Source organism: Suncus etruscus, chromosome 11 (assembly GCF_024139225.1).
Source record: "Suncus etruscus isolate mSunEtr1 chromosome 11, mSunEtr1.pri.cur, whole genome shotgun sequence".
Classification (NCBI taxonomy): domain Eukaryota; kingdom Metazoa; phylum Chordata; class Mammalia; order Eulipotyphla; family Soricidae; genus Suncus; species Suncus etruscus.
The window spans coordinates 40880072-40898461 of NC_064858.1; the positions used below are offsets into that span (position 1 = coordinate 40880072).

Consider the following 18390-nt stretch of genomic DNA (forward strand, 5'->3'; position numbering starts at 1 on the left):
ATTCTGATGAAAACATCTGCCCATAAGCATTGTAGCAGATACTGTTGTTGCTTATTAAACTATGTCTGCACAGGTCCTTCTCTTGGAGCTCCGGTCCTGGGAGCTTCTGCTTGGGAAGGCAGTTAACAATGGTCTAAAGGCATCTTTGTGGTTCCCACTCCTTCGTGCCTTTGACTTGGTCCCTAATGAAATTGTTATATAAGTCTTCAACTAATGTTTTAGTAACCTTGTGGGGGAAAATATAGCATGGGCCAAAATGATAACACAGCTTGCATGTTGCCAATGTGGTTTCAATTTTCAGCACCCCATATGGTCCTCTGAGCTCTGCCAGGAGTGATCCTGAGCACAGAGCCAGGAGTGAGTCCTGAGTATCACTAAGTGTGGCCCCCAAATAAATAAAAATAACACACAGGAGCATGAATGAATTAGTTTGAACTGCACATGAGTGCACACAGAAATGAAAAGAAATTAATCATAAGACATTACAGTTCTAAGAGTAGCCCCGGACTTAAATAGTGATGATGCCCAGTGTGGGTGTGGAAGTGGTAAAGCCATTTCTCTTTCTTCCCTGAAGGGAGTGCTAACTAGTATCAGACTTTGGTTAACAATCTGGCAACCACTCGAAGTCATCCAGAAAGCTCAGTCACTTGACTTCAGTACCCAGATACTAGAAATTACACACAGCACATGTTGAAATGAAAAGGCAAGAGGACCAGGGAGATGGCTCGGGACAGTATGTGCCTGGCATGTGGATGTCAGCTCTAGCCCCAGCACAGAGAAAGAAAAATAAAATGAAAAGGCTTTGTTTCATAATACAACACGATCAATTGAACTTTAATATTTATTAATTTTGATTTTAAGTCATACCCAGTGTTGCTCAGAACTTATTCCTGCATCTGCATTCAGGGGGTTTTCCTGGTAGGACTTGGAGGACGATATGGAATGCTGGAGGTCAAACCTGGGTCAGCCTAGTGCAAGACAAGTGCCCTACCCACTGTGCTATCTCTCTGGTTCCCAATTGCTTTTAAAAAAAAGTCAAAGTATGGGGGTCGGAGAGATAGCATGGAGGTAAAGCCTTTGCCTTGCATGCCGAAGGTCGGTGGTTTGAATCCCAGCATCCCATATGGTCCCCCGAGCCTGCCAGGAGCTATTTCTGAGCATAGAGCCAGGAGTAACCCCTGAGCACTGCTGGGTGTGACCTCCCCAAAAAAAGAAAACAAAAAAGTCAAAGTATGTAAACAAAGTAACCCACTTCAATACATTTCCCCCTCTTCCCTGCTGATGCCCATTAAAATGTGTTTCCTCTAGAACTAGTATCCCACCTGCTTCCTAGAATTTCAGCATATCTGTCTGGACTTGATGTGTCCCAAAGTTTCTCTTCTAGAATCCATTAATAGACTTTATTGGCCATAACTAAGCAAACTTAACCTTGGGGTTTCACTCTTTCTCATTAGTAAAATAATATTGTCAAAGACCTTCAAAAGCTCCAGTGAGTTAACTGATCAATTATTTGTATTGTACTTTACTGATGTCAGGCACACACTCAGGATAAAGAAAAGAAGCTCTTGCCTTTAAGGCTGGTTAGGGACAGAGACAAAGAAGGAAGTTGTGAAAAATGCTGTCATCCAGGTGAGGCCAGATGTGGTGGCTACTTTGTTGTTGTTGTTGTTGTTTGTTTGTTTGTTTGTTTGAGGACCACATTTAGTGATTCTCTGCATTTACTCCTGATTCTGTACTCAGGAATTACTCCTGGAGATGCTTGGGTAACCAGGTGAGATGATGAGGATGGAACCCAGTTTTGTCAAGTGCAAGGCAAGTGCCCTATCCATTGTACTATCACTCCAGCCCTACAGAAGAATATTTTCAGAACAATCCATGCACTAGAGAGCATTAGACAAGAGAACCAGGTGGCAAGGAAGGTAGTACTGAGTCAGGGCAGGGAGTGGTGGATATAGAAAAAGAGGGGCAGACCAGGAACCTGCAAGGTCACCAGTTATGGAAACCTTGCAGGTGCAAGGGGAGGGGGAGTGGGGATTTGTCAGAATCAGAGCAACAGAGTGAAGAGGTTGGGATCCCATTATCCTGTTGAAGTACCAAGTTGATGTCTCTAAACAAGAGCATTAACAACAGCTACCCCCAAAAAGAGGTAGGGGATGTGAACTTGACTAAGAACAAGAGTTCAGGAACCTCAGCCACTGGAGCTGCATGCCAAAGAGGTGTTACTGGAAATCCTGCCTCTCTGCTGGGGAAGATTTGAAGGGCAAAGACAGTCTCATCTGCAAGGACTACCCCACCCAGTAGACACTCACTAGGGTATATCAGCCCCAACAGAAGGTGTCACATGAGCTGATCTTAGCGACATGGTCAGTATTCTGTCTTGCAAAAATAACATTTTTTAAAATTTTTGTTTTGTTTTTAATTTGAAAATTTCAAGGAAAATAAAACTCTACACTAACAACTAGCCTGACAATGTTGAAGAATGAGAGAAGTAGGATGCCTGTCTCAAATACAGGCAGGGGCGGGGGAGGAGGAAGGGTGGCGTTGGTGGTGGGAATGTTGCACTGGTGAAGGGGGGCGTGTTCTGTTTATGACTGAAACCCAACTACAATCATGCTTGTAATCATGTGCTTAAATAAAGATTTAAAATAAGTAAATAAATAAAAATTATCCAAAGTAGTAAAAAAAAAAAAGAAAAAGAAAAAAGAAAACTAGAAATCCAAGTCCCTCAATGAAAATGACTAGTGAACTCTGTGTGTCTGTCTTTAAACATTTCAGTTTTCTCTTTTCTTTTCTCTTTTACTCACTCACTAACTCACATTCACACAGACTCACATACTCCTTGCCTTTTGGAAATAAGCCTACACAATACAAGTGCTAGGGAGCCTTTGAGAGGATACTGAGGGTGGGGGTGCTGCAAAGGGGAAGATGAACTGGGAGTCAACATGGAGGAGGGATCCTGGGTTGGGGGTGGTCAACACACAAGAGATTCACTGTTCACTCTGGGATCCCACTGCAGTGACCCCTGTCCAATAACACCTGATACCTGGGAGAATCCCTGTGATGGCCCATTTCCTGACACAAATGAAGACTACCTTTGAGGGTAGGCCAACTGGCCAGGGATTCCAGCTCTTCCCCAAGCCACCACTGAGCTCAGCCACCAGAATTCTTATCCTTATCCCAAGGCTAACATATGCCCAGGATGTTCTACTTGCAACAAATGCCAGACAGAGCAGTGTCTGCCAGCCAAGTATTTCCATGGTCTGGTCCTCACACCTCACTCTGCCACCTCCTTTTTCTTTCTGCAGCCTGTGACCCTCGAGTTGATAAATAAAAACTAACACTTGCAGGAGATGGATAATATCCAGGCTGTCATGTAGTCAGGAGAAGGGGAGGACAATGATGGTATTTGGATGAGGGCTGCATATTTTTCAGTCAATAAGGACCCTCTGGCTCCTGCAGCAAACAGGTGTCCCACCTAGGCAGGCTAATCCCCCTCAGACCATCATGCTCAGAGTCAAAAAGCATCCTTTCCCACCCAGGCATTCTGTCTCTGTTGAGCCCCTGCTCTCATTCCCCACATGTTGCCGACTCGTCATTCCTTCATCAAATGCTCTGAGTATCTCGTCTAGCTGGCCTGCTGCCAGGCATCAGGGTAAGAGAGGACAGATGTGATCTCTGTTGTGTGGAGCATAAATCATCACCAATTAATTCATGTAAGAGTCAAGAGTAAAATCTGGGTTGGGGGGGCTGAAGGGGCTGCTGAGGACTGGGGCAGTGCCAGCATGGAGTGCAAGCCCAGCCCAGCCTTGAAGAAGCCAGAAGCAGTGGTGACATAGCAGGAAAATCAGGGGGAGATGGAAACAGTAGAGTCTCTAATAGTTGGTTCTGATTGGGGGCCACACTCAGTGGTGCTCAGGGCTTACTCCTGACTCTGCACTCAAGGATCACATCTGGTGTATTTGCAGAACCATATGAGGTATGGGTGATAAAATATGGGTAGGCCACATGCAAGGCAAGCACCCTATCTGCTGTACTACCTCTCTGGTGCACCACACCTTTTCCTTCAAGCAGATACATAGGTCTTCACAAGTGGTATGAAGCTGAATCCTGCATTACTCATAACACATGCCAGGCTTGCTGCCCTCAATGCCTACTGGCTCTTCTGACTGAAACCAGAAAAAGCAGACTACTGTAACCCCATTCCCCAGAAGTGCCCCAGAAACTGCTTTTCTTGCTGTTCTGTCCTGCTCCACTTTGCACGGATGATTCCTTACATGCCTGCCCCAAAGACATTTCTTTCTTTTAAAATATCTTTATTTAAATACCCTGATCACATACATGATTGTGTTTGGGTTTCAGTCATGTAAAGAACACCACCCATCACCAGTGCAACATTCCCATCACCAATGTCCCAAATCTCCCTCCTCCCCACCCCACCCCTGCCTGTACTCTAGACAGGCTTTCTGAAGTCATTTCTAAATCAACTCCCAGAGCCAAGCATCTCTGGGATTCTAACAGACACTTAGGGGGAGGGTTGGGGTGCTACAGTTCCAGGCTCAAGTCCTCCATACCCCACCTGCTAGCTCTTGCAGGGAGGGGCCATGATTTCCTAATCTGCAAAAGATGGCGGCGTCCCAGGGGACCAGGCATGGGTGGAAAAGGTAAATAGAGTCACTCCTACACAAGGTCAGAATGAAGTGTGCCTAGGTCCCTCTCCTTATCCTGTACCTCTGGTCCCCCTCAACTTGTCCACCAGGCTTGGCCAGCCCTGTGCCTAGGACAGGTCATGCTCTCATGGCTCTAGGGCCTAGGCCAACAGCACCTGGAGGGAGCCACACAGTTCTGGTACAATAGGTGGGTGCTACCACTTCATTAGTATGGAAGTGCATAAAGTTGGTGGGTACAGACCAAACTCACTACATATCACACCACTTGCATACACTAGGGGTTGCTTGGTCTCAGGAATGAATGAATGACTCATACAGCATCACTGAGACATTCTGAGCCTTCGTGCTCAGCTCTGAGAAGTGGAGACAACACTAACCAGCTGAGACTACAGCACAGCCTCTAAGGTGCTTGCCTGCCTAGCAGGTGGCTAACCCAGATTCAATGCCCAGCTCCACATGGACCACTAAGCACTATCAGGTGTGACCTCTGAGCACAAAGCTAGGAGGAAGACTTGAGCATTATTGAATGTGTCCCAGAAACTCTGCCTCCAAGTAAGATACTAATCCTACCCAGAAATGTCCATGAAAAGCACTTCTCCTAAGGGTGCTTCACTCACATGTTTGCTAAGATTGTGAACGATTTGCCATGTGGAGATGGCACACTACATCTGGATTGGAGCCTCATTAGTGAGCACCCTAATCAGCAACCATACCCCCTTTCTACAGAGAAAGAAGGCAGCTGGTCTAGGGGGTCACAAAATTACTAGTGGAGACCAGAGAAGGGTCTAGTCTAGCTGCTGTCAAAAGCCACTTCCAAGCCCCAACTATAGAGCTCACTCATGCAATGCTGACCGGAAGGGGTTTTCTGCGGTCACTCCTGGCTCTTGGCAGATGGCAATGCCCGTATGTGGAAACTTGTTCTGGAAACTTTCCTATCTGGGGTCATTGAAGTGGTTCATCCTCACAGGAGAAATTTACTAAATTAATTACTTATTGCAAATCCCAGGAAAGGTTCAAGTTGATGCGAATCTCGGGTTTCACTTCCAAGTTCTAATTCTATTTCCTTTCATTAGAAGAATCTGGCTGCACCTGGCCAGACCTCCCTTGTTGGGAACTGAGGGGCTGCCAAGCAATCGAGTTCCCCAGTGTCTGCCTCCTTGCTGGCTGCTGCAACCTCACCAGCCAATTTTCGGGGTGCCAGGGCCTGGGGCCTCCAGCCGCTGGCAGAGAAGCCTCCTCCCCGTGGGAACAGGGCTGAGTCCCAAGCAAAACTGTGATGTTGGCAGCACTGCTTGGGGTGAGTGGGGGGAGCACCTGCTCTTTTCACCCCTCTGGGTGAATTCCTTCATAACTGGGAGGAGGAAAGAGCTACCCCACTTTGATAGGCAATCCAAGAGCTTTGAAAAGAAATGCTGATACATTACATGTTCTTCAGAAAAGCCTGGGGTGAGCTGGGGTGGGGTGGCTTGACAGCTCAATGGACTGGGGAGTGAGCCCCACCTCTCTCAAATCCAGCTTTCACTGGGAGTGTGGCCGTGGGGCCCTAAGTTCTGCAGGGAGACTACTTCCACCCAATCCAATGCTTTTATGTTGGGGGAAAAATAAACAATGACAAACCATAAAGCAACCGTGTAAAGTCTGAAGACAATGGAGAAAGTGGAAGAAAACTGCTGTCATCCCAGACTATGGTTTCTCTTTCAGACCAGGTGACAGAGGAGCGTCAGCAAACCAGGAGGAAGAGATGGGGCACAGATGGGCACACAGCACAGAGGGGCAGACACACAGCACAGAGGGGACAGACATATAGAGGTGGCACACACACACAGCATAGAGACAGACACACAGCACAGAGGGATGAACACAGGACACGACAGGCAGTTGCTGGCATAAACACAACATGTGTATAACTTGTTAAGATGTGGAAAGTCTCAGCAGACTCAGTTGCTATCCCACCCACCTTTCCCACATGTGGGGATGGACTCCACAGGATGCGGCTGCGCACAGGTCATTTTCTGCAGCCATCCCCATCAAAGCAAAGATACGGAAACCACCCTCTGCTCATCCAGCTTTGAGAATGTAGTACAAACTCACATCAGAATCCTACACAACTGTGGAAAAGGATTCAAAGCTATACAAGAATAAAGAAATGCTCTTTGTCCTCACTGACCGAGACCCTCTAGAACTGATTATCAAGTGAGCAGAGTAAGTCACAGAAGAATGCTGCAGGGTGCTTGCTACTAATTGTTTGAGAAAGCAGCCAGAGCTATGTACTAGGGTTTTTATTTCCATAAAGGGATACTGGGAAGGCAGATGACAAAGTGCTTAGTCCCCAGAAGAAGCCAGAGCAAAAGAGAAGGGTGGGGAGCCAACCTGGCTATGAGAGATTTTAGGGCATATTAATCTCTGTACCATATAGTCCTGGCCTATTCCATGGCAATTTTGGGATATCTCAGAGAGGGAACACCTGCCTGGCAGACTCGAGGCCAAGTTTGATCCCTGGCAATAGCTCCTCATGTCAAGTATAATTAGAGGCCATGAGAAAGGTGTTCGACTTCCCACACAACCGCTGTGATGTCACCCACACGGAGCATGTGCAAGTGGCACAGCCAAGAAAGTGTGACGCCCAGTCCACATAGGGTTCTTGTAGCAGCAATGACACAACTAAGGGAGGGTGGGAAGATACTCCAGTTTACAGGGAGGAAAATATCCTCATTGCAGAAAGCATCTGAAGAAAGGTTCTAATACACAGGGGAGTTCACAGGGACATTTAACTGGGCCTCATTGGAGAGAGCAAGTATTGAGGCTCAGCCAGGCCCAGTTTCCTCCGTGGAAGGATGAGTGTGGGCTCAGGATCCTGAAGACTCCAGAGAAGAAGCCAGGCAGAGATTGGGTGGCAAAGGCAGGGAGGCTTCATGGATGAGGTCTGAAGTCAGAGCCAGTCAGTGCTGGGCTGCCAGTAGACTGCACCTCGGTTCTTAACCAGGGCAGAAGCCACGGTAGGTAACCCCTGGGTCCTTAGATTTAACATCACTCCCACAATGACACAACTTTCTGTGATGCTTTGTGGACTTATCTCTCTCAGGCCTTGCCTGTCTGAAGGCCTCTCTGTGGGCCACAACTCAGGGAGAAGTTTAACTGTGTTTTCTCTACTCAGGAACCTACACTGGGCTGTAACACCAATGCTTTTTTTTTTTTTTTAATAATATCTTCATTTAAGCATCTTGATTACAGACATAATTGTAGTTGGGTTTCAGTCATATAAAGAACACCTCCCCCTTCACCAGTGCAACATTTCCATCACCAATGCCCTCAAATTTCTTCTTCCTCTGCCGCCACCTGTATTTGAGACAGGCATTCTACTTCTCTCACTCTTTGACGTTGTCACCATAGTTGTGACACCAATTCTAAGCCATTACCACACCACTGAGTTCCAGCCTCCCCTCTCTCATACCTTGAGTATCTACAGACCTCACTGGGTCAGGACTGGACAAGGGTTAGGTGGGACAGAAGGGCAGTGGTGGGAAGCTATCCAAGGGCCAGAGAACATAGTGTGAACTATCTTCCCAGAGACTGAATCTACTTTCCACAGTCTAGCTCTATACATCACACACACAGACACAGATCACACACACCAGCAACACATATCACATGTGTGGCACATATGCACACATACATTGACCCACACACAGACACACACATCACACAAAGAGAAACATACAGCAACACACATTACACAGAGACATGCATTCAAAAACACACACCAGTACCACACAGCACACAAACACAGATATATACACATGGCACATACATTACACATGCACACATAAACTGTCAGCGTGTACAGTTACACACAGATACACACAGAATCCTAGGGAGGGCAGCAGAAATTCTAAGGGGTCCATCTGGGGTACTGCTGGGTGGACCTGCCCTTTCACCTCATTCCCAATTCTCTCCTTCCTGCTCACATCACCACATCCACAGCCATATCAGCACAGTCCTGAGCTGGGATTGCCCCTGCCACTCTGGCCTATAACACCACCCACCCACCTCTCAGGATGAGCAGGTTTATTTGCTCCACTACCTCCTTCCTGGCTGCTGAGCTAGAAATCTCTAGCCTCTCAACAACTACAAGCCCAATTGACTTCTAGCCCTGCTTCAGGTACCTGCTCTTCCTTGCTACTCAAACTGATCTAGAACAATCTACAAGCACAAAACCTGCCTTGTGTCATTCTGGCTTTTCTGTCCTTGATCACCAGATCTGTCCCTTATTATCCTTTAGCACCTAAAGAAGTAACATGGACCCTTTTAAGCTACAGTGTAAATGCTGCCTCCTCCTACGAGCCTCCACACCTCATGCTACCATCGGAAGTTCAAACTTTTGCAGGTCACCAGTCAACCATAGGTCCTGAAGTGGGTTCCAGATGCTGGCAGTTCCAGCTTGTTCAGGAACACAGCTGAGCTGCTGTTGCAGCATTCCAACAGAATCACCAAAGTCTTCACATACTTCTCTTGACATTAAATAAGTCCCATTCCCTCTGAAGGCCCTTTTCTTCCTTATTCATGAGATGGCAGAAAACGACACCTTGCTCTCCCAAATTGCATTCAGGCATTACAGGCTAGTGTTAGTCTGCACCTACTGCCTGAGGCTGAGATACTTTATATTTCTACTCCCAATTCTCTTCCAACCCCCTTATGGGACACAGGACTTCCACAGAGCTTTGCACATGGGTCCCTGGCCTCAACCTGCGTGGTTCTGCTTAGAGCATACTGCGGGACATCCTTCCCCAGTGGCAGGGGATGAAGTGACCTGAGTCATGGTCTTGTTCTTTGTGGCTGGCAAACAGAAACCAACCTGCTGGCATCTCTTCCAGAGAAAATAGCTTGGATGCAAGTTGGAAGTGGAAACTCGTGAGAACTGCATATGGGTCAAGAGCTTACCTCCTGTACAGACTCCCACACCCTGGTTTACTTTCCAAGATTTCTTACCCTTCCATCAAATGTCCTGTGGGTGGTTTCTCCTTGCCATTGAAACTCTATTTTAATCAACTAAATCCCTCTTTTCTGGGTTGCAGAGAGAAAGCCCCAGGGCCAGACTGAAATCATTGTGCTGAATAAATTCCCTGCCTCCGTTATAAGTTAAGAGCATGCTTTTGAGTAAGCAGCTTCCCTTCTCTGCACCCCAGTTTATATAGAACAAGATAATGAGCCAAGATGATCTCTAAAATCTCAAAACCCTAGGCCTCTAGAGATAGTACAAAGATATAGTGCTTGCCTGGCACTTTGGTTCTTGGTATACACAGTTCAGAGTATTCCTAAGCACTGCTGCTTGTGGCCCCAGTCTTCCAAGACAAACCAAAAGTAAAGAAATAAAAATTAGCAGCCTTTGAATTAAGGTCAAGAATTTGTTGGCTGTCCTGTTCTGTCTCATTTTTACCAGGACCCTGGGTGCTAATCTCCAACTCTAACTCAGAATGATAGAAAAATCTTGACAAACAGACTTCAAACAGAGAATTAAACTAAGATGGAAGTCTGAGTCAGGAAGGGTCAGAGACTTTATAGAGAAAAGAGAAAGAACACAGAGATGAAGACAAATTTAAGAGCATGAAAATACTTCTCAGGTCACTTCCAAAATGTAATGTGTATAGAGAGCAGAGCAGAGCAGGAAAGATCAGCTGAGAGGTGAGTTGGGAGATCAGAAGACACTGTTCAACCTTTGTTATAGTGACTTGACAGGTGTCAGTTGATTGGATATTGACCACCCAAACCCGAACTTTGAATCCCATCCTTGGAACCCAAACAGTTGTCTGCACCAATACCAGGAATCAAACTTCCACCAGGGGAGGCCCTAATATCACCCTGGCATTGACTTTTTCCAGGGTAGGTTCATATGACACCTTGACAACCAGGAAACAGCAACAACTTGCTTTCAGGGCAGTTTTCCCTGCCTTGCCACCTAACAGTGAGATGAAATAAGAAGATGCTCCATAGCACTCCGGCTTTAACATTGGATCTGTGCAAAAAAAAAAAAAAGCCAAGATCTCTAATACAGAAGCCTGACTGTGACAACTGCTATTGAGTAAGAATTTTCCTGGAACCATGAAGAAAGACCATGGGGTCGGACAATTAGTATGCCTGAAGCCTGTAATCAGTCTTATGACAGGATACTTCATGGGTAAAAACACCCTGTTTTTTAGGCTACGAATATTTCCTTTCTAATTTCTCCAAAGTTTGCTGCACCTATGAAAAAAAAAAAAACCTGCCACCCCCTTTTTAAAAAAAAAAAGCCTTATTTGCATCTTATAGATAGGTACTTTCACCTTTTTCATAGAGCCTTGGGACATTAATTACTTTGTTTAAATTCATATTTCTACATCTTTTTAAATACTCGGGGCTTCAGCACATAATCAGGTGATAGCAGCTAAGGAGCATTTCCAGAAATGTGTTCAAAATGGAAACAGACATGACAACTGGAATCAGGCCTCTTCCTGCACAGGCCTAGAAGACCTGTAGGCTCTTTATACCTACCTGGTAGAACTATAACATTCTGTTAAAAAGTTAGCATCAGTCTCCAAAAGCTTTTATGACTTTGCATCCACAATGACTGGCATCCAATCAAAAAAGCAGAAGGCGTACTTAGAAAAGTGGGTCAGAAACCTGAATATTCCACTATAAAATAGATAATAGAAGCAGGAACAAATGACTGAGACATCAACATTACCTACCCGGAATTTAGAACAACTACAGTTAATACTGTCAAGGAAAGAGAGAAAAAGCTGGTTCAAAATAGAGGCAGTGAGGAAAAAGACAATTTTTAAAATGGAGATGCTCAAGATTTAAAAAAAAACAATTAAATGTGTTTTATTAACAACATAGCAAAAGAAAAGAAAGAAAAAGAAAAAATAATGAAATGCTTATTTATTATAGAAAGACAATATAATAGAAATTAAGAGCTGAAAGGAAAATAACTACAATGTACAGTCAAAAGATCTATTAGTTATGCAGCTGAAATCCAGGAAGAAGGTAAGAAGAGAGACTGGGCAGGAATAAGTATTTGAGGAGAATACATTCCAAGAAGTAAAAACAAATCTAATGACTAACTTTACAACAGAAATGCTAGAAGCCATAACAACTTCATAATGTTAAAAAGAAAAAAGAAAACGGAACTAAAAATAAATGCCTATAAGAATGTAATGTCCGGGCCCGGAGAGATAGCACAGCGGCGTTTGCCTTGCAAGCAGCCGATCCAGGACCAAAGGTGGTTGGTTCGAATCCCGGTGTCCCATATGGTCCCCCGTGCCTGCCAGGAGCTATTTCTGAGTAGACAGCCAGGAGTAACCCCTGAGCATCGCCGGGTGTGGCCCAAAAAAAACAAAAAACAAAAAACAAACAAACAAAAAAAGAATGTAATGTCCAGGAAAACTAGCCTTCAAAATTATGGGTAAACTACAAATGTTTTATTATCTTGAAATATTAAAGAATTTGGGAGAGTTATCACAAATGACTGAGATGAAGCGTGAACCTTCATGCAGACAGGAAAAAAGAACCTTGAAAAGTGTAAATATGTGACTAAGAATTGGCTACAGTTCATGTATGAGGCTACAAGGTCAAAGCCCCAGCACCAAAAAAGAAATCATTAAACTATAAAATCTGTGCTTCAAAGAAAACATATTTAAATGTCTGTCTTAGAAAAGGTTGAATGTCAATAAATTTAATGATCTCTCAAAAAATAGAAAAAGAAAAATTATCCAAATTGAGAAAGAAAACAAAATAGACATAAAAGAAAAAGAAAAATGTCATAGGAGACTGGAGTAATGGCACAGCAGTAGGGCATTTGCCTTGCAGGCAGCTGACCCGGGACAAACCTGAGTTCAATCCCTAGCATCCATATGGCTCCCTGAGCCTGCCAAGAGCGATTTCTGAGCACAGAGCCAGGAGTAACCCTTGAGCACTACTGGGTGTGGCCCAAACCCTCCCCTACCCCCCAAAAAGTTATAAACTGAGAGTAACATACAGTTTTAAAAGTTGAACTATTGAAAATATTAAAGTTAATCATTTATGGCAAGAAACCCTAAGAAACTAAGAAAAACTAAAATTAAAAAATTTAAAACCAAAAACTAAAATCTAAAAATTAAAATGAAGAAAAACTGAAAAGTACAAATTCCCCAAATGCAGAATAAAAAGAGAAATAACACTAGAGACATTAAAACAGACCAAAAACTCTCCCCTGGACTCCAGGCCTTCCCTGGGTGCCTGCTCAGATGGCCAGAAGTGGGTTCAGGTGAACTCTTAGGGATCCTCAGGCTTCCCCCACTTTCTCTGTACTCCGGGGGGTACATGGGGAGGAGGGCGATCAGATATCTGGCTTCCGGTTTTCTCTTTGATACTGAAGGCCAGCTCTTGCCAGGTATGGGGTTTGGGGAGGCCCCATGCTGGAGGCCTTCTCCCTAGCCTGGGGAGTGCTGGGAGGCTTGGCAGGCCCCAGCCATGCCCCTCTTTCTCCCCTGGACTCCAGGCCTTCCCTGGGTGCCGGCTCAGATGGCCAGAAGTGGGTTCAGGTGGACTCTTAGGGGTTCTCAGGCTTCCCCCAACCCTCTGTACTCCAGGGGGGAGGTGCATGGGGAGGAGGGCGGGCAGATATCTGGCTTCCGGTTTCTCCTTTGATTCTGGAGGCCAGCTCTTGCCAGGTATGGGGTTTGAGGAGGCCCCATTCCCGAGGCCTTCTCCCTAGCCTGGGGAGTGATGGGAGGATTGGCATACCCCCAGCCATCCCCATCTTTCTCCCCTGGACTCTAAGCTTTCCCTGGGCGCTGATCCAGGTGGACTCATTAGGGGTCATCAGGCTTTCCCCCTACCTCTCCTTACACTAATGGGAATGTGCTTTGGGTGGAGGGTGGGCTGTAACGGCACTGGTTTATGTTGGGACAGTCACTGGAAAATTTTCTCCTTTGTCTCCATTTCAAAAACCACGTGGGGGCACTAGCCCCCACAATATATATTGATAGTATTGTATGCATAGTATATGCATATGTATAGTATATGTATGCATATAGTTTATATATACATAATATCCATTTTGTATTGTGACCTTGATACTGCCCTACAAAGCTCATTTCTATCTTGTACTGCCTCAGTCCAACCATTATTTTCCCCCATTCACCCATGTAGGTGCAGCTCATGACATGAAGCTCACCACATAGAGTGATGAGTGCAGTTAGAGAAATAACTACACTGAAAACTATCATAACAGTGTGAATGAATGAGGGAAATATAAAGCCTGTCTCGAGTACAGGTGTGAGTGGGGTGGGGAGGAGGGAGATCTGGGAAATTGGTGGTGGGAATCTTGCACTGGTGAAGGGGGGGTGTTCCTTACATGACTGTAATCATACAACTACAATCATATTTGTAATCACGGTGTTTAAATAAAGATAATTTAAAAAAACAAAACAAAAAAGCAAAGTTTAAGTCATTGAGCCAGCAGAGAAACACCACTTCCCACCTTTATTCTGTAATGTCAACTCTATTATAAAGTCAATTGTATTGTCAATAATAATGTCATAATGTCAAAAAAGAACAGACCAAAAAGTAATAATAGAAAAGTTTGTACAATGACAAATAAACTTAAAGGTTTAGGTGAAGTGAATTTGAAAATAATAATTTTCCAAAAGAAATAAAGCAAAATGACAAAAAAAATCAAGAAAAGAAAAATGTGGATAATCCTACTGCCATTTTAAAGACTGAATTCTTCAATAAGAACTCTCCCTCAAAGAAAACTCCAATTCAGAGAACTTCAGTGTTGAATTCTTCCTATTATTTCATAACTAAGAAACAAATTCATATTACACAAACTTTTCAGAATAAAATGTAAAGGAAACTTTTTACCTCTTTTTATGAGGCTTGTATAATCCTGATATAAAAATATCTGACAAGGCCAGAGTGATAAGGCATTTACCTTACATATGGCAGACCCAGGTTCAATCCCCAGCATCTCATATGGTCTCCAAGCCTGCCAACAGTGATTTCTTAGCACAGAGCCAGGAGTAATCTCTGAGCACTGCCAGATGTGGACCAAAAACAAACAAATCTGACAAGTATTAAGACAGTAAAGTCAGAGACCAACAAATCTCATAAACATTGATGCCAAAAATCTTCTTCAAAGTTGATTATCCTATCCTAGAAATACAAAGATAATGTAGAAGACCAAACATAATTTATTTCAGGGATACAAGAAAGGTTTAACATATAAAACCAAGAAATTCAAAACATTCTCAGAAGAAAGGGGGGAATGCAAACATCTCAGGAGATGCAGAGAAAGTGTTCTATAGAGTTCAACATCCCTTTAATAAAGATCTCTTGGCAAGCATAAATTTGATCATGTATAGCTGTAAATCATCCACAACAAACACCTGGCCTAATGGTGATGCGTTGAACTCTGTTTTGTTGCCTTAGCAAATCAAAGCTATTTTACTATTTGTTAATTCAAGTCAGCCTTGCACCAGGTCCCTGGCAGTGTATACTGAGACTCGATCAGGAGAGGTGATGGCAAGTCATCATCATTCGTAGGTGACATGATGTTTGAAAAAGAAAGCCCAAGTAAAGAAAAGAAAGGAAGGAAGAAAGGAAGGAAGGAAGGAAGGAAGGAAGGAAGGAAGGAAGGAAGGAAGGAAGGAAGGAAGGAAGGAAGGAAGGAAGGAAGGAAAAAGAAGGAAGGAAGGAAGGTAGAAAGGAAGAGAAAGAAAGAAAGAAAGGAAAAAAAGAAAGAAAGAAAGAAAGAAAGAAAGAAAGAAAGAAAGAAAGAAAAGAGGGCCAGAGAGATAGCATGGAGGCAAGGCATTTGCCTTGCATGTAGAATGATGGTGATTCGAATCTCGGCATCCCATAAGTCCCCAAAGCCTGCTGGGAGCGATTTCTGAGCGTAGAGCCAGGAGTAACCCCTGAGAGGCTCCGGGTGTGACCCAAAAACCAAACTGAAAAAAAAGAAAGAGAGAGAGAGAGAGAAAGAAAGAAAGAAAGAAAGAAAGAAAGAAAGAAAGAAAGAAAGAAAGAAAGAAAGAAAGAAAGAAAGAAAGAAGGAAGGAAGGAAGGAAGGAAGGAAGGAAGGAAGGAAGGAAGGAAGGAAGGAAGGAAGGAAGGAAGGAAGGAAGGAAGGAAGGAAGGAAGGAAGGAAAAAGAAGGAAGGAAGGAAGGTAGAAAGGAAGAGAAAGAAAGAAAGAAAGGAAAAAAAGAAAGAAAGAAAGAAAGAAAGAAAGAAAGAAAGAAAGAAAGAAAGAAAGAAAGAAAGAAAGAAAGAAAAGAGGGCCAGAGAGATAGCATGGAGGCAAGGCATTTGCCTTGCATGTAGAATGATGGTGATTCGAATCTCGGCATCCCATAAGTCCCCAAAGCCTGCTGGGAGCGATTTCTGAGCGTAGAGCCAGGAGTAACCCCTGAGAGGCTCCGGGTGTGACCCAAAAACCAAACTGAAAAAAAAAGAAAGAGAGAGAGAGAGAGAAAGAAAGAAAGAAAGAAAGAAAGAAAGAAAGAAAGAAAGAAAGAAAGAAAGAAAGAAAGAAAGAAAGAAAGAAAGAAAGAAAGAAAGAAAGAAAGAAAGAAAGAAAGAAAGAAAGAAGGAAGGAAAGAAGGAAGGAAGGAAGGAAGGAAGGAAGGAAGGAAGGAAGGAAGGAAGGAAGGAAGGAAGGATAGGAAGGAAGGAAGGAAGGAAGGAAGGAAGGAAAGAAAGAGAAAGGAAGGAAGGAAGGATGGAAAGAAAGAGAAAGGAAGGAAGGATGGATGGAAGGAAGGAAGGATAATGAAACGGAAGGGAGGGAGGGAGAAAAGAAAAAGGGAAAGAAAAAAGAACACCACATTTAATAAGCATATTTAGCTAAGTGGTTGAACAGTTTCTAAAAAACCAGCTGTGGGGCTGTGGAAACAGTCTAGTGGTGATAGTACATACCACACATGTGGAGCTTTTTCATAATTCCATTCTCAGCTCCAGAGCAACATTGAGTGTGACCCAGCACCACTGGGATGGAGAAACATAGCATTCTTGGGCATTAAACTGCCAGCCCTACTGGTCAAGGATTGACAGAACTGGGCCCCAGTCTCCCTGAGTACCACTTGGGGCCCTTCCCCATCATCCTCTATATTTCCAGAGAAAAATGTTCAGAAACTATATTTCCAGAGGAAAAACATATATTTAAATTAACACAGAAAATCTAATTACATTCAAATTACACAAAAAACTCAGGAATATAACTTATGAAAAGTTATGAGAACCTCTATGTTGAAATCTACAAGATACCATAGAGAGAAAATGAGGCCATTGAAGACACAAAGAATGAGAGTCACAAATGTACATTATAAATTTGAGGTTGGTAAAAAGGCAATTTTTACCAAATTTATTTCTGTTTCAATGGGATACCTATGAAAATCCTAGCAGATCTTTTGGGAGGCTCTGTAAAACACACAAGTTGATTCTAAAATTTATACAGAAAAATTAAAAATAATACAAAACAATCCTAAAGAGGAGGTCCTATGCCCCCAGACATCACAACATATTACAAATATGCAGCCATAAAGACAGTGTGGTATTGAGCCCAACAAAAGACAAGGAGAGCAACAGTTCTGAGCAGAGGTCAAGACAGAACCATTCCACAGGACCAGATTCATGACCAGCAGGGAAATTATCTTTTCAGAAACTACCACTTCATTAGTCAAAAACCAGGGGCCAGTGAGAGGGTTCAACAGGCTGGAGTGTAGACCTTGCATGAAGGAGCCCAGGTTTGAGCACCAGAGACACATGGTCCCGAGTACCTCCAGATGTCGCACTGGTGGTCTCTAGCAGGGCCTGATCTGTGTCTCATTGCCTGACCTAAGCAATGAGCTGTCCACTCTGTTAGAAAGGTATTGCCAGGAATGGCCCTTGGTGCCCCCTAGCATTGCTTTAGAACCACCCTAATAAAACAAAACCCAATTAATACCTTTTTAATGCATCCTGTAATTCACTTGAGATTCATGCACTCCATGTTCTTTATCAAATGAGTAAAATGGTGATAACAAAAGGAAGCCAGGGGAGATATAAGGGGAACAGTGAGTGACCACTGGCCTGTACTTTAAGAAAATGGAACTGCTTTCTGCAGGGAGAGAGTGAAAAGGATGTTTTAAATAAGCTGCCCCCAGGGCTGGAGAGATAGCATGGAGGTAAGGTGTTTGCCTTTCATGCAGAAGGTCATCGGTTTGAATCCCGGTATCCCATATGGTCCCCCGTGCCTGCCAGGAGCAATTTCTGAGCATGTAGCCAGGAGTAACCCCTGAGCACTGCCGGTGTGACCCCCCCAAAAAAAAACCCCGCAAAAAATAAGCTGCCCCTCTTTTAATAAAGCTTAAGGGGCCAATACAAGTTCCAGGTTATCTTCTACTGTTTCTAAAAGGGTAGCAGATGTCCTGGTCTGGCATAACACATGAAGAGACAGCAATGAGCTATTAAACGGTGCTGTCAACTCCAGCTGTCCTGCCACAAACCAGTTCAATGGGGACTTTTCCATGAAAGGACAGTCATGGTTGTAAGTCACCATCTCATTTTCCAGCTATGTTAAATTTACTCAAGAAGTAATTTACACCAAGAAGGTAAATTTACACCAAGAAGGCTCTTCCTCGCTAAGGTCCACATTGGTCTCCTTCCACCATGAGTCCACAATGGGGATTCAGGCCACAGGAATCTGGAAACAACCCCTCGGGGCCTTGG

General features: G+C 44.1%; 1 protein-coding gene across 1 annotated transcript in view; it reads right to left on the bottom strand.

The window, feature by feature from the left end:
* Positions 1-18390, bottom strand: part of RFX4 (regulatory factor X4) — a 178487-nt gene that overhangs the window by 132308 nt on the left and 27789 nt on the right. The window lies entirely within an intron of this gene.